The sequence below is a fragment of the Tupaia chinensis genome, unplaced genomic scaffold (assembly GCF_000334495.1).
Source record: "Tupaia chinensis unplaced genomic scaffold, TupChi_1.0 Scaffold000217_1, whole genome shotgun sequence".
Classification (NCBI taxonomy): Eukaryota; Metazoa; Chordata; class Mammalia; order Scandentia; family Tupaiidae; genus Tupaia; species Tupaia belangeri.
The window spans coordinates 5,716,590-5,740,743 of NW_006159692.1; the positions used below are offsets into that span (position 1 = coordinate 5,716,590).

General features: G+C 42.5%; 1 protein-coding gene across 1 annotated transcript in view; it reads left to right on the forward strand.

The window, feature by feature from the left end:
• Window positions 1-24,045: 24,045 nt before the first annotated feature.
• The window catches only part of SLC35G1 (solute carrier family 35 member G1), a gene marked incomplete in the record, with an annotated part of 7,939 nt that continues 7,830 nt past the window's right edge, over window positions 24,046-24,154 (forward strand). Inside the window, 1 exon segment of the mRNA XM_006147649.2 lies at window positions 24,046-24,120.

Sequence of the window (24,154 nt, forward strand, 5' to 3'; positions counted from 1 at the left end):
CGGTGATTCTTCAGTCCATGAAAAGGGAACTTGGACTGAAGAATATGAGGTGTGTTCATAGAAAACACACGGTTAAGCTAGTGTGGCCAGGACATCCATGGAAGAGTCACTGACAGCGAAAGCCAGTTTTTGTGCAATAACTTGGATGAAATTTAGCCTTTTCATGAAGGAAAGAGCCCCAGAAAAGCATCAATAATCAGTGTGGATGGGGCAGGTGGCCTGTGTTCTCCAGGGCAAAGGTTACAGAGTGGAAGCACATAGACCATGTTGGGTTCAGAGTTGTCTTGTCTGGCCTGCAAATGTGTATGGTTTCTTTTTTTTTTTTTTTCTGTTGTTGTTTTTTTGTTTGTTTGTTTTTGGGTTTTTAAATTTTTTTTTTTTGGAGAGGTTTTTGCTATAGGGCATGTGTGCTTGCCAGAAAGACAGAGAGAGACAGAAAGACAGAAAGCAAGGAATCACCCCCCAGGGAGATGGCCATGCTGCAATCCCTTCTCCTCTTGGGATCTTGGGCATGCACACACATGCACCCGGCCTGAGTTTAAGCCGCTGAGTCTAGGACTCAAACTGTGGTCAACTACATGGGAGTCCAGCAACATAGACATTACGCCAACCACTGGTCCCAGGTTTTTTTATTTTTGGAGAGATTTTTTTTTTTTGCTATCAGGTGTGTGTACTTGCTGGAGAGACAGACAGACAGACAGTGAGAAAACACCCTGCTTGGGGGGTGGGGGGGACACACCATAATCCTTTCTTCTTCATTCTCCTTTTGGGATCTTGGGCATGCACACACACGTGCCTGGTGTGAGTTTTAAGTCACCAGGTCTGGGATTCAAACCACAGTCAACTACATGGGAGTCCATCAACGTAACCATTATGCCATCTGCTGATCCGGCACCATATGTTTTTAAATGGAATTAGCTGGCATGTTCTACATCGATTTTGGGTTTCCCTTGAAAAACATGGCAGCAAGATAAGCCTCCTACACCCTATTTCTCTACAGCCTGGCCCCAGGAGTTTTTGCATTTATAACCCCTACTCCTTGGAATTTTAGGGTCATCTTTAAGAACACATCTAGTAAAATCTCAAAGAAATGATTAGTTATAACTTTAAACAACTTTAAAATGGGACTGGCCCCATGACCTGTTGGCTAAGGGAGCCAGATCCCACATGGCCTACTACATGAACAGATGGAATCAAGGCCCCAGTGGCTTGCAAAAAAGTACCAGATGTAGGTGCATATGTGCTCAAGATCCAACTGGGTGGAGAAATGGAGGAGAAGGGATTGTGGCAAGACTCCATTCCACGGGGGGAACTTTCTCTCTCTCCATCCCCCTCTGTCTCTCTGTCTTTCTCTGGTGGGTACACCTTTCCCCTAGCAAAACAAAATAATAGTAATAATTTAAAAATGAATAGGAGAAACATTAGAAAAAAATCTCACAGGTACACAAGAAGGGTTAAGTGTCATCAAATAAATTTGCAAAGTTGATAACAAAATTTAACTAAATATCTGAGGAGAAAAGGTCACTCAATATGTATTTATTGGATATTTGTAATCCCCTCACTACACTTCATTGAAACTGCTCTGTGTTTCCACAGCACTAATCACCACCTCTCATACTATATACTTTAGTTATTTATTCGATCCACCTAAATTTGTTGCACAAAGGTATTCATTTTAGCTTAATGAACATTGTTTTTTGGGTTTTTGCCATAGAACACGTGCACTTAGTGCAGACAGAGAGACAGAGAAACAGTGAAAGGGAGAGTGAGAAATCACCCCCCTCCCCCCAAAAAAGGGGATGGCCATGCCACAGTTCCTTCTCCTCCATTCTCCTCCTGAAATTTTGGACACATGTGCACACACACCCTAGGTGATTTTCAAACCACTGGGTCTGAGACTTGAACCATGGTCAGCCAGGTGGGAGTCCAGCACCTTAACTACTACCCCACCTGTTGGCCCTCAACATTGTTTTGATGCCAGAGGGCATATGCACACACCAGAAAGAGAAAGAAAGCTTCCCTAATGGGACCTAGTCAAGCTGCAATCTCCTTTCCTTCACTCTTCTTCTCATCAGGATACTGAGCACGCGTGTATGCCAACAATTGTATTTTCCAAGCCACTGGGGTTGGGATTAGAACCATGGTTTTGCTAGGTGAAATTCAGCTCCCTCCACAGAGCCCTGAAGCACTTTGCTACAAGGCTGGCCCAACATTGCTATACTTTAAAATATAACTTATTTCCCAGTTCTGTTCCATTGGAATATAAGTTTGCAGAGGGTGGAATTTTCCCATCTATCTTATCTACAGCGATGTCCGCGAGTTGAGACTAGCTCCTGACACATACAGCCTCAATAACTTCTTGCTTAATGAATGCATAACCTTATCGTGTGTGATGCAGCCCTGTACCAGCAACTGTTGAGAGGCAGAGATGCACATAGTACTGTCTCCACATTCAGAGCACTCCACATAATTGGAGAAATAGGGCATAAAGATAAAGACGACAATACACAGTTTATATATTTGTCCATTAATTAAATGAAAAATGACGGGAGGAGACGAAGTACTCCAAGAGTCCTAAAGAAGAGAGATTATGACCTGCAATGAACGCTCAGAGAAAACTCATGAAGAAGGTGGGAGTTGGGGCCAGCACATGGTGTGGAGCTTAATGTGTTGGATACTCACATGGCTGACTCATTAAGTCATGGACCCTGCAGCTTGAAAATCATGCCAGGTATGTGTGCGTGCGTGCCCAAAATCCAGAGAAGGAATGAAGGAGACGGGATTGAGGCATGGTCATCCCCCCTGGGGTGATTTCACACTTTTCCTCTCTGTCTCTCACCCCTATGACAAAAACTTAAAAAAAAAAAAAAAGTGGAACTCAACCCAGACTTGAAGGAAATGCAGCTGGAACTGAGGGCTTTCTTCCTCTGAATAGAGAAGTAAAAAATCCAGAAGGATGGCCAGATGGTCAGGAAACCTATCATTAAGGAACTATCTGGCCCCAGGAGAGAGGAGTCCAGGAGGGTGGCTTTGTTTCTCGTGACATTTCCTCAGAGATCCAGCTGTACTCCGGCCTTTCAGTTCCGTGACACACCCTGTGTGACCTTACATATGCTCCCCATTTCCATTCTGAAACTAGTCCCATTGCACTCGTGACCAAAGGGTTTAAAGATAAACTAGTGAATATGCGAATATGCGTGTTTGCCTTATTTCCAGGTGAAGCAGCCAGAAGCTACTACAGGCTCAAGCAGCAATGTTGTAAGACCTCAAGTTAAAGTTATGCTCTGCTCAAAATGCACGCCTATGACTCAGCACTTTCTTCTCTGAGTTCCTGCAGAGTCCAAACACCCAGCAGCAAACTGCTGCCCTCTCCCCTAGTAAATTAGGTTGGCCACTTCCGCAGCCTCACTCCACCTTGCTCAGGCACACATGGGTGAGTATGCCATCCTGCACAGAGAGACCGTCCGAGACCCTGCCCACCCAGGGTGTCTAGCAACTGGGGACACAGGTAATTAAACACATCATTGTAATCCCATTTAATTGCTGTTTAGCCATGGGAAAGACCACATGTTAGAGAGGCAGGGGGTGACTAACCAAGTCAGGGGAGGTCAGAGACAGATAGAAGAGGAAGTGACTTGTCCAGGAGGGAACAGAGTCTGAAACTGTCGTCATTTCTGCAGTCCTTGTTGTGTGCCAGGCCTTGTTCTGACATTTTACATGTGAGCTCTCTTAATCCTCACTAATCTATGTGGTAAACACAGTCATGAGCTCCCTTTTATGGATGATTCAAGCACAGCACAGAAAGATTAATGTCTAAGAACACACGACTAATGTGGTGGAGCTGAGATTCAAACCTGGGCAGCTGGGATAATGAATGCTTACTTATTGATTAAACAGCTACAGCTTGGCCTAAGTTCAACCATGCTTATCCCCCAACCTCGCATCCCACCAGGCAGGTCATTTTTATTTCTAAAATATACATATAAGCTTTGAACTGTGCCTTGAGTATGATGCAATGGTACACGCAGAGGTCAGTGTCAAGAATTTTGAGCATTTTGAGGCAGTTCTGCTCTGCTATCGCACTCCAGATAATAACGAACAGCAAGCACATTATTATCAGCAGTGACCTCTACACATCGGGGAGCAGAAAAGCAAACAAGATCATTTCAAGGTTGTACTAGCTGCCACTGAAATTACCCCACCTGGGGCAACTCCAGGGGAGCAGTTGCTGGGTAAGAGAGAAGCTGGTTTACCCACAGTGCCCCTTTTCAGGAAAATCCTCCTGGGAGGAGTTTTACTTCCTTATTTTTAAGATGGATTTTGTAGCTTTATCGCAAAATAATTATTCAATTAATTTATTTAACAAAATGTCCTGCAGCAGTTATTATGAATCTACTGAGGGATGAATTAACTCTAGGATGAGCGTTTACAGGAGTTTGGGTAGTATTTGGCTACACTCTATTTTGTTAGAGTGAGGTACATATATTAAGAGCATGCAGAAGCCATAATAATAATCATAATAATGTTAAAAACAGAAAACGATGAGTGTTGATAAGAATGTGGAGAAGTGAGAACCTCCTTATATTGATGGGGGCAAATAAAAAGAACATTTTAGTGGTTCCTTAATGAATTAAATATAGAATTAAGACATGACCCAGCAATTATACTTCTAGGTATATATTACAAAGAACTAAAAACAAGTATTCAAACAAAAATTTTATATGAATATTTTTAACAGCTCAGCTCACATAGCCAAAGATAGAATCAACTGAATGTCCACCAGAATGGACAAAAAAATTATATATATATATATACATGCTACAACATACATGAGCCTTGAAAACATTATGCTAAGTAAAAGAAGCCAAACACAAAAGGCCATATACTGTATGATTTAATTTATGTGAAATGTCCAGAATAGGCAAGTCCATAGAAGTAGAAATCAGATTAGTGATGGGACCAGCAGATGACATAATAGTTACATCACTGGACTCCCATGTAGTCAACCGTGGTTCTAGTTCGAGACCCAGTGACTTGAAACTCACACCAGGCGCATGTATACTCAAAATCCTAAGAGGAGAATGGAAAAGAAAGGATTGTGGTATAGCCATCCCACTGGGGAGGGTGTGATTTCTCACTTTCTGTCTCTCTGGCAAGTGCACACTCCTTATGGCAAAAAATCTCTCACTAAAAAAAAAAAAAGGAAAGGGAACCAGCAGTTAGTGTAATGGCTATGTCGCTGGACTCCCACGTAGTCGACCGTGGTTCATGTCCTGGACCCGGTGGCTTAAATCTCATGCGGGGCGCATGTGCGTGCGTGCCCAAGATCCTGAGAGGAGAATGGAGGAGAAGGGATTGCGGTGTGACCATCCCCCCTGGGGGGGATTTCTCGCTTTCTCTCTCTAATGTCTCTCTCTTTCTGTCTGGCAAGTGCACGTGCCCTATAGCGAAAATCTCTCAAAAAAAAAAAAAAGAAAAAAGAAAGAAAAAGAAAATATTCAAAATAACCACAGTGTACAAAAAAAAAAAAAAAAAAAAAAAAGAGGAGTTTCAGAGAGCTGAAATTTCTTTTAAAAAAAAAAAGGAAAGAAATCAGATTAGCGGTTGTCACAAACGGGGGCAATTGGAGAGTGGCTGATTAATGGGTGGCAGATTTCCATTTGGGGTGATGAAAAATTTCTGGAACTAGATAGTGGTGATGGTTGCAGAACATCGTGAATATACTTAATGCCACTGAATTGTACATTTTGGTTAAAATGGCAAATATAATGTGCATTATACCATATTTTTTAATGTGGATATATATATATATATATACACACATGCATAATTTTCTATGATGAAAAACATAAGCTGATATGGAACATTCAGCAACCCCAATGATTTAAAAATAAGCTTTTAAAGGCCAGCAGGTGGAGTGGTGGTTAAGGCATTGGACTTCCATGTGGCAGTTCAAGTCCCAAACCTGGCAGCTTACTTTCTCACTTTACTTCTTTCTCTGTCTCTCTCTGGTGAGTGCACATGCCCTGTAGCAAATAAAAAAATAATAATTAATAAAATTGAATAATTCTTTTTAAAAAGTAATTTTAAAAAAAATTTTATAGTGTTGAGTCACTTGTCATAGCAGCACAACTTAGACCATCCTGACTGATGAAAACTATTACATTGTACCTAATCTTTAATTGAGCCCCCTTTGTGCTAGGGACCAGAGAAACAAAGATGAAATGCCTCAGCCAGCTTACAAACAAGCAAAAGGGAGAAACATATTAACCCAAAGATGTTCTTCAGTGTGATTGTGCCATACTAGTGATAGGTTATGATTTACAGTGAAAGCACAAGGGCCAGAATAGCCAATTCTATCCTGGAAATGCAAAGATGTCTATTCAACGAGACTTGGAAAAAGATTTCTTTAAATTTAATTAATTAGTTTTAATTGATTAAAATTTAATTTTAAATTAAATTTGAAAAGGTGTGTATTTTTCTATGCAAAAATACGTCATGACTTTTCCAACCCAATAGATGTTTGCCAAGAAGAGAAAGAGAGTTCATTACTGATTGATTTAAGAGCTGGCCGGCAGGTAGCTTGGTAGTTAAGGGTGTTGGACTCTCACATGGCTAACTGCGGTTCAAGTCCTGGACCTGACAGCTTGCTTTCTCGTATTCTCACTTTCCCTCTCTCGCCTTGTCCCTCTCTGGTCAAATTAAAATAAATAAATAAATAAAGTTAAATAAAATAATTCTAAAAAAAACCCCAAAAAACAAAAAACCCTTGTCCCATGTGCAGTAATATAGGCATGAAATAGTTTGGCATAAAACACGGAAGAGCAGTCATTAGATAATAAGGTGTGAGGTGACAAGTGCTAGGGATGAATCTAAGAAAGTTAGAGGCTCTGGAGTTTGGACCAGCTCTTGCAGCCACTCATTTCTAACATTTCCATTCATGCCCAGATGGAAAATGAACATGCACATGGTACACTGGGCTGCAGCACACTTGCCCAACTGGGGTCACCCTTGCACATCTTAAGTCACTGAGGTAAACTTAGGGCACACTTTAAGGAAATACTATTACTGGCAGTGGAAGATCCTTGAAGTTTTCTTTAAGGTTATTTATTTATTTATACATTTCAAGGAGCTACAATTGACAAGGTCTCACCATTCTGTGACCTGTTCCTTTCAACATTCCAGCTACACGATCACAGGTGCACCTGATATGTTCAGGCTGACCCAAGATTCAAACTCAGACGTTCCATGTGACTCCAACATTATCCAGAGCATCCTTACACCTGTATAGCCTTGGCTTAGCCTGATAAAGACATTTAAGCTATGAAATAATATAATCATATTTGTATTCTATTGATGAATTATGGTCCAGAAGATAGATCAGTATGAAAGATAAGATTAAAGTCAGAAAGGGGCCAGCGGGTGGTGTGGTGGTTGAGGTGCTGGATTCTCACATGGCTGACCATGGTTCAAGTCCCAGACCCGGTGGCTTGCTTTCTCACTCTCCCTTTCTCTCTGTCTGTCTCTGGTCAAAACTGAATAATAATAAATAACATTAAAAATAAATAAATCTTTTTTAAAAAAGATTAAAGTCAGAAAGATCTATGACAAGGCAGTGACAATAATCTAGAAAGGGAGATATGGTAGTAGCCTAAATCAGGATAGTGGCCATGAAATTAGAGAGTGGACAGATTTGATATAGTTGTAAGTCAAGACTTCAGACCAGATTCAGCAGATGGCATAGTGGTTAAGGTGCTAGACTCTTACATGGTCTACTGCAGTTTGAGTCCCAGACCTGATGGCTTGAAAATTACACCTGGCACATGTGCCAAATGGCTAAATCATAGGGCAGCATGCATAATCTCCCAGGAGGAGAATGGAGGAGAAGAGATTGCTGCACAGCCGTCCCCCCATGGGAGCTGATTTCTTACCTTCCCTCTCACTGTTTCTCTACGGCATGCGCACACGTCCTACGGAGAAAAACGTAAAAACAAGCAAACAAACAGAAAGAAAGAAAGAAAGAAAGAAAGAAAGAAAGAAAGAAAGAAAGAAAGAAAGAAAGAAAGAAAGGAAGGAAGGAAGAAAAGACCACAGATCTACAAAATGAATGATTCTAGACCTCTGTAGATCCTGACTCTCAGGGACTTGAGAGTATTTAGAAAATTTTCAACCCTGTTTTAATTTTGATACTAAACATCAAGATCAATTTTATGCATGAAATATATAAGGTGTTGGGATGGTGGAAGGTCAGTGAGGCAGGGAGATCAGCTCTGAGAAAAAGGTACAAAGGACTTACATGTTAAGTTGAAAACATACGGCAGTATGTTTTAAAGTACTAAGTAATGAACAAATATTAAAGTTTAGAGGGGAAAAATATAGTTATAAGGTAGAATTAACAAGCCTTATGGATTAATTGGATGTGGAGTGTAAAGAAGAAGAAAGAGCAAATGCCTCCTAGCTTGAGGGAATGGAAGTACTTCACTGGGAAGGGAAAGGAGGAAGGGGAGGACTATGAAGACAGTCCTCAGTTCAGTGAGGGGCCTGCTGCACTCATGTATCAGGGGGAGCTAACTGGGCAGTTAAGCTATGGACTCAGAGAGAGGGTTAGAGTAAAGTTAAAGATATGGAGGTCGTGGACAGATACAAGTGGTTGCTAAGGCCCAGAGAATGGACGAACTGGTTGAGAGTTCATAAATAAATGAAAAGGGCTGAGGGCATGTAAGGGAGCAGAGAGGAAGGAAAGCCTGTGAGAAATGACATTGCCATTTCTCTGATGCATAATGAAATCGTCTCAATTGACTGAACACTGAGACCCTTTGAAAAAAGTGAATCTCTTTAATCTTTCTAAATCTGTCTAAAGTATCTGTAAAGGCGCCTTGGGGAATTCCCTAACAGGTTGAACTCTTGTGAAAAGTACATATTTAGACAATGACATCATCTAAAATAATCTAGCAAAGTCATAGTTAGGGCTCTCTTTAGCATATTACTATAGTATCTTGTTATTATCTGCTTCTATATCTACCCCTTCTCTCTAGACTGTGAAATCCTCAAGGGTCCACAGACCTTGTGTCCAGCATGACACCTGGCACATAGAACACAGTCAATAAATATTTGTGAACTAATGTGGATTTGAGTTTTAGAGTTCAATACACACAGAATATGATGTAACATGTTGTAGAACATGTTGGTTTCAACAGTCTCTCCGAGATTTTGCAATGAAAATATGTTAAATGACCAAGAGACACTATATAGCTCTACATGTGGCAGTGCCCTTTATTAATAATGATTGATGATATTAATGCAGGATATATTTGTGCAATATAATACACAACAAAGAAAATTCAATGAAGTGGATGAATCTCACAAATATGATATTAGTGAAAGAAGCTACACACAAAAAAAGAATACATACCATTTAATTCCAATTGTATGATGTTTAAAATCAAGCAAACCTAATGTGTAGTTTTATAAGTCTAGTTATTTTTTATCTTTAGCAGGAGTGTAGTGATGGGAAAAAGGCACAAAAGAGACCTTTGGGGAACTGGTTATGTTTTATTTCTTGATCCGTTTATGTGGGCATGTTCAATTTGTGATCCTTCATTGAGCTATACACTTATGCTTTGTGCATTTTTCTGTATGACTGTTATACATCAATAAAAATTCACTTTACAAAAGTAATTGTGGCACATGACCCTTCAAGATACATAGTCATATTAAAGAATAATCTCTACAGGCAAAGTACTTGTATGGCATTAAGCAAGTAGTTGAATATCTACACTAGTTGACCAATTAGAAAAAAGACTGAAAGGAAGAGGTCAGAGGGTTTCTGAAGATTTGGAGACTTGATTGATTTATTGATTTATAGGCTGAAGACTCAAGGTTGCCTTCAGCTGTGCAAATCTTCATGAAATTGAAACTCCAAGTGGCCAAACTGTTTGATAAGAACATCTCCTTTTCTGAGTTATCATAACTATCACCATAGGAATCCTCATTTCATTAGATCAAAACTCTGAGGATGAAGGACTTCCATTTCAGGTCATGATGGAGTAACTGGTACTAGACTCCCACTCCCACACCCTTGCCATAAATACTATATATATTTTTGAAATCTATCTTTAGACATTGAACAACAAGTTGTACAAGACCGTTGTCTCTGAGATGAGAGAAAGGAAATGAATGTGGTAAGTCCAACAGTTGCTTCAATTTTAGGTCTAAAATTGAAAAAAATAATGAGCAGGTTCTGGCACAGAAAGGAGGACTCAAACAAAGCCTGATGTCCTTGCTCGGCTGAGGAGACAGGTTTTAGTTTGGTGAGGCTAAGATAGGTGGAATTTGCAGGATAAGTGTGAGAAAGGAGGCTAACATGCAAAGTAAAACTCGAGAATCTGCATACGAATCCCCTGAGTCTTTGTCCAAGCTATACTCAGTACAGGGTATGGCACCACAGTCTAGGAGGAAAAAACCACTGGAGAAAGAACACCTTCCAGGGAGCTAAGAACCGAACAACTGTAACTTACAAAGTTTTGGATGACTTTTCCATTCTGATTATCCAGAGCGAAAAGACTCATTAAATACCTGGAATGTTTATTACAGACTCCATTAAGTCCAAGTATTAGAAATAAAAATATTCTAACCATAAAGTAAAAGCTACTCTAGACCTATCCTAAATAACTTAGATTTGAGCTTTGATCAAACTGATCCACAAGAAAATAGCAGACCAGGACAAAGCTGTGTTCCTAAAGACAACAAAATCTAGATTCTGTACAGCATCCAATAAAATAAATCATTAGACATACAAAGAAGTAAAAAAAAAAATGTGACCTAAAACAAAGAGAAAAAGAAATCAACATAGAAACATTGGAATGACAGAGTTAGCAGAATTAGTGGGCAAGAGAGTTAGCAGAATTAGTGGGCAAGGACTTTAAAATTGTTATTATATGTTCAAGAATTTAAAGGACAACATGAACACTATAAGGGAAGTTATAGATACTACAAAAAATCTAAATAGACATTCGAGGGTTGAAAAATACAATACCTGAAATAAACACTGGCAATAGAAACTACAAAAACTGGGACCAGCAGTTGATGTAATGGCTATGTTGCTGGACTCCCATGTAGTCAACCATGGTCCAAGTCCCAGACCCGGTGGCTTAAACTCACACTGGGCATGTGTGCATGTATGCCCAAGATCCCAAGAGGAGAATGGAGGAGAAGAGATTGTGGCGTGGCCATCCCCCCGGGGGGGCAATTTCTCACTTTCTATCTCTCTGTCTCTCTCTGTCTTTCTGGCAAGTGCACGTGCCCTACAGCAAAAACGTCTTAAGAAAAAAAAATAGAAACTACAAAAACTGAAACAGAGAGAGAAAGAGGATTAAAAACAGTCTTAGTTATTTATGATGCAAGCAATCTAACAATTATAAAGTTGGAAAGAGAGGTAGGCAAGAGGAAAGGAGGAGACAAAAAACTTGAGAAAATAATGACTGTTAATTTTCACATTAGATAAAAAATATAAACCCAGAGATTCAAGAAGCTCAATCCTCAGGCAGGATGAACACAGAGAAAACTATAAGTTCCACCAACACATACTGATGAAAATGAATGATAAAAAGTTGCCAGAGAAAACAGGGACACAGAGATTACAATATCACTGACTTTTCATCAAAAACAATTCAAACCAGAAGAAAGTGGAACAATATTTTTAAAGCATCAAAAGAAGAAACTGTCAGCCCATAATTGCATACCCAAAAAATAGATTATTCAAACAACAAAAAAAGAGAAATAAAGACATTTTCAGACGAACAAAAGCTAAGAGAATTAGTCTCCATCAGATCTCTTCTACAAGAAATATGTCAAAAGCTTCTCAAGCTGAAGGAAGATGATTGCACATAGAAACTTATATCTGCACGAAAGAATGAAGAGTGCCTGAAATATAAATATTTGTGTATATTTAACATATTTGGGAGTGGTAGCAGATGGTAGAGGAGTGGTAAAACATAATGCTCTGTGAGGCTGGCCCACAGGGGAAAGTTCTATGTCTGTGTCTAGAGACCTCCCTGAGTACACCAGGCATGCCCATCCTCATCATCTGGGACTGGCTGGACCTAGGGGTGGACTGTGGTATCAAGACTTCATTCTGGATGCTATATCTCTCTCTGTTACTCATGGAAAAAATAAACTTTTTTTTAGAAAGATTTTTGCTATAGGGTGCATGTACTCACCAGAGAAACAGAAAGTGAGAAATCATCCCCCGGGGGGATAGCCATGCTGCAATCCCTTTTTCTCCATTCTCCTCTCAGGATTTGGGGCATGCACACACACATACCCGGTGTGAGTTTTAAGCGGCCAGGTCCGGGACTCAAACTGCAGTCAATTATGTGGGAGTCCAGCAACATAACACTACACCATCTGCTGGTCCAGAAATAAGTAAACTTTTTAAAAAAGAATTTTTCTCCTGTTTTAGAAAAAAACCCTTTAAGAGATAATTGATTGTCTCACAAAAAATAATAACAATGTATATAAAGAAGCTTACAGGACTAGTTCTATAGAGCAACAGTAATACACTGCTCAAGAGAGGATGGGACCCATCTGTTGATCATGCTTCAAATCTTGGGCTGGTTATCTTGAAACATACCAGGCGCTCAAGGGAATACCCAAGATCCAAAGGGCTAGAAGACTGTAGAAAGGGGTCACTGGACTCCCACATGACTGACCATGGTTTGAGTCCCGGACTTGGTGGCTTGATACTCCCACTGGGCACATGCACATGTGTGCCCAAACTCCCAAAGGATAACAAAGGAGAGGGGATTGCAGTGTGGCCATCCCCCTTGGGGGTGATTTCTTGCTTTTTGTCTGTCTCTCCAGCAAGTGCATGCACCTTATAGCAAAAACAAACAAACAAACAAACAAACAAAAAAACCTCACTTTAAAAAAAAAGGGAAAGAAAGGGGTCACAGCATGACCAGACCCTGTAGAGGGTGTTTATGTCTATCGCTCTCATGTGTACACACATGGTCTATCATGAATAAAGAAAAAATTGGGGGAGCAGTGTGAAGAAGAAGAGGCAAGAGCGACCCCCAGACTGACCAAAGCCTGCCCGCAGCTGCATCCCCCATGTCCAGCGCCTGCATCCTGTCGCCACCATGCCCAAGAGAAAGGCTGAAGGGGATGCTAAAGGAAATAAGGCCAAGGTGAAGGATGAACCACAGAGAAGATCTGCAAGGTTGTCTGCGAAACCTGCTCCTCCAAAGCCAGAGCCCAAGCCTAAAAAGGCCCCTGCAAAGAAGGGAGAGAAGGTACCCAAAGGAAAAAAGGGAAACGCTGATGCTGGCAAGAATGGGAATAACCCTGCAGAAAATGGAGATACCAACACAGACCAGGCACAGAAAGCTGAAGGTGCTGGCGATGCCGAGTGAAGTGTGTGCATTTTTTTTTAAGAGGTTTTTGCTATAGGGCACGTGCGCTTGCCAGACAGAGACAGACGGAGAGACAGAAAGCGAGAAATCAACCCCCCAGGGGGGATGGCCACACCACAATCCTTTATCCTCCATTCTCCTCTTGGGATCTTGGGCCCACATGCACATGCACCCGGTGTGAGTTTTAAGCCACCGGGTCTGGGACGCGAACCGCGGTCAACTACATGGGAGTCCAGCGACATAGCCATTACGCTAACTGCTGGTCCCAAAGTGTGTGCATTTTTCAGCAAAGGACACAGTAACAAGTGTGAACCAACAACCCTCAGAATGGGAAAATATTTTTGTTAAATATGCCTCAGACAAGGGATTGATAACCAGAATACATAGGGAACTCAAGTGCCTTATGCGAAAAAAAATGATTAACCCGATTAAAAGATGGGAAAGTGAGCTGAACAAAAGTCTCTCTAAGGAAGACATACGAACAGCCAAAAAGCATATGAGGAAATGCTCGACATCCCTCATCATAAGGGAAATGCAGATAAAAACCACAATGAGATACCACCTAACCCCTGTCAGAATGGCAAAGATTAAGAATATAAAAAGTGATAAGTGTTGGCGGGGATGTGGTGAAAAGGGAACCCTCCTACACTGTTGGTGGGAATGTAAACTAGTTCAACCACTGTGGAGAACAATATGGAGGTTCCTCAAAGATCTACAAATAGAACTACCATTTGATCCAGCAATCCCACTTCTGGGTATTTACCCAAAAGACAGGAGAACGCTCAGTCAGAAAAGTGCTTGCACATCCATGTTTATTGCAGCATTATTCACAATTGCCAAGACATGGAACCAACCTAAATGTCCACAAACTGATGAATGGATTGGAAAAGTGTGGTATATATACTCTATGGAATACTACTCAGCCATAAAAAATAACAAGACCCTGGAATTTGATAGAAAATGGTCAGATATGGAGGATCTATTGCTGAGTGAAGTAAGCCAGGCTATGAAAGAAAGATATTGTATGTATCCACTCAATATATACCGACTATCCGCACTCTATAATAGAGAGCAAAAATTCGGAGGACATAAACACAGTGAAGGTACTTAATGAGAATAGGACAGTGTGGAATGGGGTAAGTGAAGAGAAGAGGATAGAAAAAATAATTAGAATAATAAAAATAATGATTGGGGAAAACATAGAAAAGATATTGAATGTTGAAGTGGGGAGATTAATGTCTCTGTACTGACGGACATGCATGGCATTCCCTTTTGAAAAAACAATGTAATACACTGTAAAGTTATATGTAATCCAATGTAATATAAAGAAGATTATGATGATGATAATAAAAAAAGTGTGTGCATTTTTGATAACTGTGTATTTCTGGTGACTGTACAGTTTGAAATACTATTTTTTATCAAGTTTTATAAAAATGCAGAATTTTGTTTTACCTTTTTTTTTTTTAAAGCTATGTTGTTACCACATAGAACACTTCATTGTTGTTTCGGGGAAGGGGCATTTGTCACTAATAGAATGTCTCTGAAGCTGGATTGACTTGGACATCTTTCCCTTCTAGTTTTGAGAGACTTCCTCTTGGCTCCCAAGAGGAGGGATTCGCTGACACACACAGCCACCTGGGCACAGATGCCTTGTGGTGTGGAAAACAACATTTGCTTTTATGTCCTCTCCCTCTCTGCCTTCAGCATAGACTTAACTCCCTTTAACGATTGTCTGCCGGTGTCCTGCCTGAAATACCATGATTGTTTATGAAAAGTACCTTTAATAGAACTGGATACAGTTAAAAAAAAGAAAAGAAAGAAAAAAATTGGGACCAGCAGATGGCATAATGGATTCCCATGCAGTCGACGCAATTTGAGTCCTGGACCCGGTGGCTTAAAACTAATGCCGAGTGCATGTGTGTGCATGCCCAAGATCCTGAGAGGAGAATGGAGGAGAAGGGATTGCGGAGTGGCCATCCCCCCTGAGGGGTGATTTCTTGCTTTCTGTCTCTCTGATTCTCTCTGTCTTTCTGGCAAGCACACGCACCTTATAGCAAAAATCTCTCAAAAAGAAAAAAAGAAAAAGAAAAAATTTATTAAAAACCAAGAACTTTATAATCTTCCATTTCCTCTTCCCCATCTCTTACTACTATTGACATACATTTTATCTACATATATGTAAAATTACATGAACACAGTATGGAAATGAAGGAAATATTGACTAGAACTAGATTGGCCTTAAGCCACTTGTTGTTTTAGGACAATAACAATTAAGAAATGGGTTTAGGTGTCAGAGTACTGGTTAAACCCAGCTCTGCTGGTTATTACAATAGGACTCTAAACAAGTAACATAACTAGCCAAAACCTCAATTTCCTTATCTGCAAAATGGAGGCAGTACCATAATAGAGTGGTCGTGAAGATTGAATTAGCATATATAAAATGTCACTATATTTACCTATGTAAAATGCTAACATTGCCTGGCTGCCAACATACAAAGACTTGATAAAGGGCCACCTTTATTATTCTAGTGTCAAATATGTCCCCACCTTGCCGACATCCACTTAGTCAGACTCCAAGTGATGGAAAAGACACAACCAGGCAGGCTCCGTAATACACTGCTAAGCTGGATCCCACATGGCGACGGTGGTTTGAACCTCTCACCCCATCAGCCTGAAACACTGGGCATGTGAGCCAGTGCCCCAAATCCAGTGGGCTGGAGGACTGGAGGAAGGGGATCGTGGCATGACCAGACCCTGTGGAGGTGCTTTTCTTTCTCTCCCTCTTTCTCTCTCTCTCTTCCTGTCACATGTGTGTCTGTGTGCATTCTATCATACAGAAAAAAGAAAAAAATGTTAAGAAAGAGAAAAAGATATGACAGGTACCAGAGACCTAAGAACACTTAAGAGTATAATAGCAACCACCAGGAGAATTACAAACAGGACTGGGGGAAGACGGAAAATATTTGCTTTTCATGGCGAATTCTTCTGTACTGTTAAAAAATGGTATCATGTATTATGCATTGCTTATGTAAAACTTCAAAGCCTGGTTCCATACTGTAAAAAGTGCACATGAAGACAGTAGGAAGCTTAAACAATACATGTTACCTGGCTTTGTATAAGAATGGAAATTCTCGAGTGCTTTCTGGTCAGCACCATTGACAGTGAACCTGCTGCTGCTTCATGACACTGGCGCTGGCCTCTTGGATTAGGTTATGATAGCCAAGAACGTGTGTGTGCAAGCATACATGTGTGTGCGTGCATGCATGCGTGTGTATGTGTGTGTCTATTTGTAAGGTAAATAATGTTTTGCGGTTTAGTATTGAAATTGTTTGCTTGCTAGCACTTTGCTCAAGCCTCCTTCCTCCTTGAAGTCTCTCATTAGTGGAAATGAATATTTATTTAGCCTTTCTGACAACATGAAAAGCTGGAAGAAGATCCAGGAATGAGAAAAAAGAACTGAGGAGACAGCAAGACAGAGTGAGGGGAAAGAGGGAGGTGCCAGGGCAGTGAGGATTCAGGAAGGGACTAAAACCGGGTCTGAGTGATTTGTGGGTACCTATGTGCTCCACAAATTGCCTGTGAACCTCCCAACCCCAGAAAGAGTTATGCAATGTGAGTTACGAAAGGATCAGAGCTATGGGCCCTAGACTGTGACTGCTCTTATAGAAAGGAGGAATTAGACTGAGTTCTGTTCATGTCATTATAAACATTGCTTTTCTGCTTTTCTTCATAGCATTTTCCTCCAAGGAAGTTAGGATGCTAGAGCAATCGCAAGCCTAGTGCAAACCACACATCATTGCGGTGCAGAAAGTCCTCTCACAGTGTGGCCATCCCAGTGAGCTCAGGGTTCAAGCCAGAATATGTTGTCAGAGAAACTGGACTCTAAAGAGCCCTCACAAGATCCAGCCTCCCAATGCTGATGTGCTCTTGGGGTGAGTAAGAGAACAGAGTTGTTGGGAACACTGACCTAGGGTCTGAGGGTCCTGGGTTCTAATCCTACCTCTGCACTTCCCTGTCAGTGTGCTTTGAGCAAGCAAGGTAGCATCTCATTGTGTTCATGTTTTCCTTTACATCCTTGAACACATAATAACAATTTTAAAGTCCTTGCCCACCTCAATTTTCTCATCTATAAAATGGGGATAATAAAATGAACACTTTATTTTTTTTCTTTTTAAAATTTGCTAAAGGGTGCATATACTCACTAGAGAAGAACAGAGAAGGAAAGAGAGAGAAAGTGAGAAAGCATGCCTCAGAGAAGATGGTCAGCAATCCTGTCTCCTTCATTTCTCCTTTCAAGATTTCAGGCACACACACACACAGTTAGCAAGTTATTCGAGCTACTGGGTTGGGGACTTGAACTGCATAGTCTGCCATGTTAGATCCAGCTGCCTTAACCACCACTCCACTGGCCTGCATACTTTTCTTTTTTAAGAGCACTTACTATCTGATGCACTACATGTGCTATTTCATTTCATCCTCACAACAGCTAGGTATGCTATTCCATTTAATAGATGTGAAAACAGGCTCAGAGAGGGAAGCTGCTCCTTGTCCGAAGCCACAGAGCTGGCAAATGGTGCAGCCAGGACAGGAACACTGGCAGTCTGACTGCAGAGCCCTGCTTTGAACTGTTATGCTAAACTGCTTGCTAAAGTTCACCTGAGGATTAAATGAAACAACGCATGTGATAGTGTCTGGCATATTGTGCATCTTTCATAAATAGTGATTATTAAAATGAGTGCCAAATAGAATCCAAATCCCAAATCATAACAAGTCTGGGTAGAAGTGGATTATGAAGTGTCATCTTCGGCCACGTCTACAGCTCTGCATGCTCATGCTCAGAGAACCTACACATGGAAGGGCAATTCTCAAAGGAGGTCCACGTTTCCTGCATGCCCCTTTGCCTGGGAACAGATCAGAGAGTCAGAAAAGGAGAGTGGAGCAGGGAGAGGTGGAGTAGATCCCTGTCGTGTCTTCAGAGCTCCCTTGAAGGGAATTGCCAAGGCCCGCAGGGTGTTCCTCCACCCATCAGCACCCTCTGGGAATGCTGCCCTGTGACTTCAGACTGGAGGAAACGGAGACCAAGAGTGCAGGGGTAGGGAGGGGGTCATCTCCAGTTGCACAACCACACAGACAGGGTGCTGACTCAGGCTGGGCTGTCACAGGGGGGCTGAATAAGGCCCACAGCCCTGGAGCACAATGCTAAGTAATGCTAGCACCATTCCTCCCTCCCTCACTTCCCACTCCTGCCCTAGGGTCCACAGTCTTGTCTCTTGTTCCCGCCTCTACCTCTGCCAAGAACTGCGAATGGTCAAGTGCGGGCTCGCCAACAATAGTTGAATGAGCTACACAAACACAGCATGAACATAAAGATAAATGTGTTACGGACTGGAATGAAAGTTGGCATGAACGTTTAAGATAGAACACAGGACTTCAAGGAAACTTCCAAAATCTGATGGGGGCTTTCAACTCTGTCTCTGGAGATTAAAGTTTAGAGTTCTGGGCATACACTTTTTGGCTACTGGGAATACTTAGATGGAAAAGTTTTAAAAGTCCAGAACACACTATACCACTCTCCCTCCTGTTCCTTTTATGATCCTTTTTATCCTCCTGTAATTAGAAGCCAGAACCAAAGAGCGAGCACGTAGGGACAGCACCCTGAATGTCTTGGTTTGCAGAAAACCCAGGTTTCCTCCCACTCTGGAGCTACGTTGCTAGTTTATTAGTGGGCTGTTGCCCACTCTTGGAAGGATTTTTTGCTGACATTTCTTTTCTAAACCTTTAAGATAAAATTTTGGTAAAATATACGAAGCATAGAAATGACCAGGTTAACCATGTTAAGGATGCAGTTCGGGGGCAGTAAGTGCTTTCTCACAGCAGTTCAACTATCACCATGATACTCACACAGCTCATCCTCCCGGTCCGAACCTTGACACTCACAAAACACCCATTCCTCATTCTCTTGTCACCCCAGCCCCTGGCCCCCACCATTCTACCTTCTGTCTGTATGAATTTGACTGTGCTAGGCCACTCTAACAAGTAAAATCATATATATGTGTCCTTTTATGTCTGGTTTACTTCACTTTGAGTGATGTCTTTATGGTTCATGCATGTTGCAGCATGCGTCAGAATTGCATTCCTTTAGAAGGCTGAACGAGATTCTATTTTATGTTGTAGATCACATTTTTTCCAAAGTTTATTCATGTCTTTCATGAGAGAGAGAGAGACAAAGAGAGTAACAGAGAGACAGACACCCCCTGTGGGGTCTTCACCCTGTAATCCAACGCTAGTCTTAGCTGGGCTGGGCCACAGACACAAATGCTTATACATAGCAGGCTCAGGAAGGTCTCTGGATGCAAACTCAGGGCCTTTTCCATGTGGATCCCATGGCACCACTGTGTCACCACCGCACTTTATTTGTGCAGTGATGAATGTTTAGGTTCGCTCCTCCTTTGGGTTTTGTGAATAAAACTGCTATGATCATGAGTGTACAAATACCTATTCAAGTCCCCTTTCAGTTTTTTGGGTATATACCTAGAAATGGAATTACTAGATCATATGGTAATTTTATATTTAATCTTTTGAAAAGGCATCCTGGCATTTTCTTTTCTGTTGCATAGAGAGATAGGCACCCCCAAGGCTCTTCACACTATAATGCACCCCCTGGGAGTTTGCCCAGTTCTGGCTTATAATTATGGGAAGATGAAGACGGTTATAAAAGAAGGGAATGATAGGAAGGGAAAAGGCAGTGTGGTACAGTGTGTCCCAGCTTCAGCTAGCCCTGGATCCTGGGCACACGTGCACTTTGGCATGTTCAGGTCTCTGGATGCAAACCTGGAACCTTCCCAAGTGGGTCAGCCTCCAGAGCATGGTGGCACTCCACACCACTGTCTGGCCCGCACAGGCAGCTCTGGACACAACCGTATAGTCATTTTGCCTCTCCAGTGCCTCTCCACGCACCAGCCTGCATTCATCCTAAACAAACTCTCTTCTGCTTGTTTTCTTTTTCATTTTAAGATTATTTAGAAATGTGATCCTCACAGGAATGATGAGGATCTTGAACTCCATGGGCAGTGTTCATGAGCATGGTAGACCCTCTCTCGACACTAGTACTTTGGGAGTGCCACGCTCTCTCTGGTTTCCTGGCGTCATAGTGAGAGCTCTTATTCTCACCAGAGGACCACATCCTTTCAGGAGCACATGAGTGTCAGGTGGAACTCTGATGATTTGGCCCATAGAAGTGATGCTTGTTCATCTCTAGTCAGCGAGTCCCATCCATCCCATTCTTTTTTTTTTTTTTTTTCCATAGGGCATGTGTGCTTGCCAGAGAGACAGTGAGAGGGCAAGTGAGAAATCACACACCCCCAAGGGGAATGGGCACACTGCAATCCCTTTCCCTCTACTTTCCTGCTGGGACTTTGGGCATGTGCACATATGCCTCCCCTCAATGTGATTTTTAAGCCACCAGGTCCAGGACTCAAACTGCAATTGGCCATGTGCAAGTCCAGCACTTTAACCAATATGCCACCTGCTGATCCCCATTCCATTACTTACCACCTCAGACTCAGTCCTTCCTCCCCACCTCATCTAGTTGGGTTCAGACTCTCACCTGGCCCACTGCAATGGGCCAAGCTGGTTGCCTTCACAGTCAGGATTTCTGCCTCATCCTTCATCCTATGGGGGAAATCCACTTTTACAATGACAATGTCATTGTCACCAAAGCCCTGAAATACAAAGTTCAAGGAAGCCCTTAACCACCTCACATCTCTGTAGGGTGGAACATGCCTACTGATTTCTTGTTTGGTCCACATTTTTCTCATCAGTTGCCTTTTATGTTTGCATGGCCCTTGTTTGTTTAGCTGGGAAGGGAGAGTGACTACGGATGGGTCTATTCCTTCATCAAGGTCAGTGCGGAGGGAAGAAAGGAAAGGGAATCAATGGCAAGTCTGAAATCCTCCCACCTCCCCTGTCACCTGGTCAGCCCAGGGCGAGGGTAGCTATCTGTTTCTTCCCCTACTCTTTTCCCTGTGAGGATGGTGTTGAAAGTGCAGTAGTCAGGGCACCTGCTCAAATCATCGCACTGCTTTCTTCCTAAGCACACTTGGCAGCCACCAGCTTCACCATTTGAAGAGGGGGCCTCTGAACTCTCCCAGCATCTACCTCTTGTGAAACTGCACTTGACTTTCTAGATGTTTGGAGGAGCTGCTTCTTACACATTTTTTTCCCCTTTATGATGGAGCACATGCACTTGCACGACAGAGTGAGAGAAAGAGAGAGACAAGCACCTTCCAGGGGCTCTGGTCACGCCATGATCTCTGTTCCCCATTCCTCCAGCCCATTGGATCTTAGGCATTGATAAGTGTCTGGCATATTTTCAGTGGAGCAGACTAGGCTGAGGATTTGAACGTCGATCACTGTATGGGATCTGGATTCTCTCTCTCTCTTTCTCCTCTTTATTTATTTATTTATTTATTTTTTGAGAGATTTTTGCTATAGGGCGCTGTGCTCACTGGAGAGATGGTGAGAGACAGAGAGACACAAAGTGAGAAATCACCCCTCAGGGAGGATGACCATATCACAATCCCTTCTCCTTGATTCCTCTCTCAGGATCTAGGTACAAATGCATACGCACCCGGCATGAGTTTTCAGTTATCAGGTCTGAGATTCGAGCTGCAGTCAACTATGTGGGAGACCAGTAACGTAACCATTTCACCATCTGCTGGTCCCAGGATCTGGCTTCTCAGGGCATTACTGCTGTACCACAGAGCCAATCCTGGAGAAGCATCTTGGTTCTTGCTTCGTAAATGCAATTCTCCCCAGCATTTATTCCACTAAAATATCAACAAAACCTGTTGTATATATTAATATTTTTGTAAGCACCCTTAAATCCTTTATCAGCAAGACAAGTGTGTATGTTCACTGATTTGAATTCAGATGGCTCTTTGCCCTAGTCTGCTTAGACAGTCCCAGTCTGTGCCTATTGACCTACATAATTTTATTTATTTTTTAAAGAATTATTTATTTAATTTCACTTGTTATTAGTATTTTTTAATTTGACCAGAGAGAGAGAGAGAGAGAAAGAGAGAGAAAGGGAATGTTAGAAAGCAAGCCACCAGGTCCAGGACTCGACGGTTGGCCACATGGAAATCCAGCATCCTTAATCACCATGCTACCTGCCAGCCCCGACCTACATAATGTTAAAAAGCACTCCCACTTTTATTTGTGGGGAAAAAAAAAAGAGTTCTTGTTTAGAGGATAAATTATATGTTTATCCTAGTTAAAAATACACTATCTCAAGTGTAAAAACTACACTTTGAGGAGGCGTGGTGGTTAAGGCAGCTGGATCCCATGTGGCTGACTGCATGGTTCAAGTTCCAGACCTGGTGGCTCGAAAAACACACCAGGAACATGTGTGTACATGCTCAAAATCCCAAGAGGAGACCGGAGGAGAGGGGACTGTGGCATGGCCATTAGCCTTGAAGGGTGATTTCTCACCTTCTGCCCCCATCCCTGGCAAGCTCACATGCCCTATAGCAAACTAAAAAAAATAGTACTCCTGCTTTTGATTTTCCAGTAAAGTGCTTTCCAGGTGATCTGTGCTTTGCTTTTGCCCACATCATTGCATTTTATTTGCATGACAGCTCTGTAAGGTAGAAAGGAAAATATTTGATCTCTATGAAATGAAGGAAGTAACTAACCTTCAAGGGGTACAACGGCTGTCTGAGGGCACACGCAGGGACAGAAGCAGGCCAGAACTCCTAACCTCCAGACCAATTGTTCCAGCTGTGGCTCAGAAGGTGCGAGCCTCACTCTTATTTGCCCATCTGCCCAACTATGGGGCCTAGAACAGACACGTTCATCCTTGCCCAGAGACTGCCCGTCCACGTTTAAAGCAAGCAAAGAGATGAAAGACTTGCATACATGAGGCTGTTAGCGAATCCTGGGGCCAAGGGACATATTTGATTTTACTTGTCTAATTATATCAGATTATCTGAACCTTCTGTCTGACCCAATTAGGATGTCTCTGTTAACAACAAAGATAACCAAAGCGGATCAATGAGGCATGTCTACTGTTAAAAAGAATTCACACATGGGTTCTGCTTCATTTTATAGACATACTATTTTCCCTATGACTATATATTCATCTTTTTTTTTTTTTTTTAATCTTCCCAAACCAACAAAATTCTACCCTCTTTGGGAAAGTGGTGATGAGACAAGGGCAAACCCCTTGATCACTTAGTCAGGCACGGTGCTTTGCAAGTTCCGGAAAGTATCCCAGAGGCGCTGAATGCAGGGCCACCAGAACAGCTAAATGGTCAGACTCCGAAACTCCTGCGACTCTGCCCCAAGAGAAGGCCCAGGCCCCGCGGGGCGCCGGGCTGGGAACCCAGTGTCTCGCCCTGCAGAGCAAGGGGAGCTCCAGGGCGCCAGGAGGAAGGATGGCTCCACGCCGCTGGCCCGCCCAGCCTGACCGCGCAGCGCGATGGACGCCTTGGGGCTAGCTGTGGGCACAGTAGCCTGAGCAGGGCGGCGGCCGGTCTCCCGGGGCAGAGGCTCTGGGACTGAAGGTAAGAGGGCAGGGGAGGACGTGCTGGCGGTCCCAGGGGAGAGGACGGAGAGCCGCTCGCGCATGCGCACCGGCGCCGCGGGTGGCCGGAAGAACAGAACAGTCGAACGGTTGCTGCGGCGCCAGTCGCCGCGCCGGCCGCGGGGGGAGCAGGGCCGCGAGAGGCGGTCCCCGGACG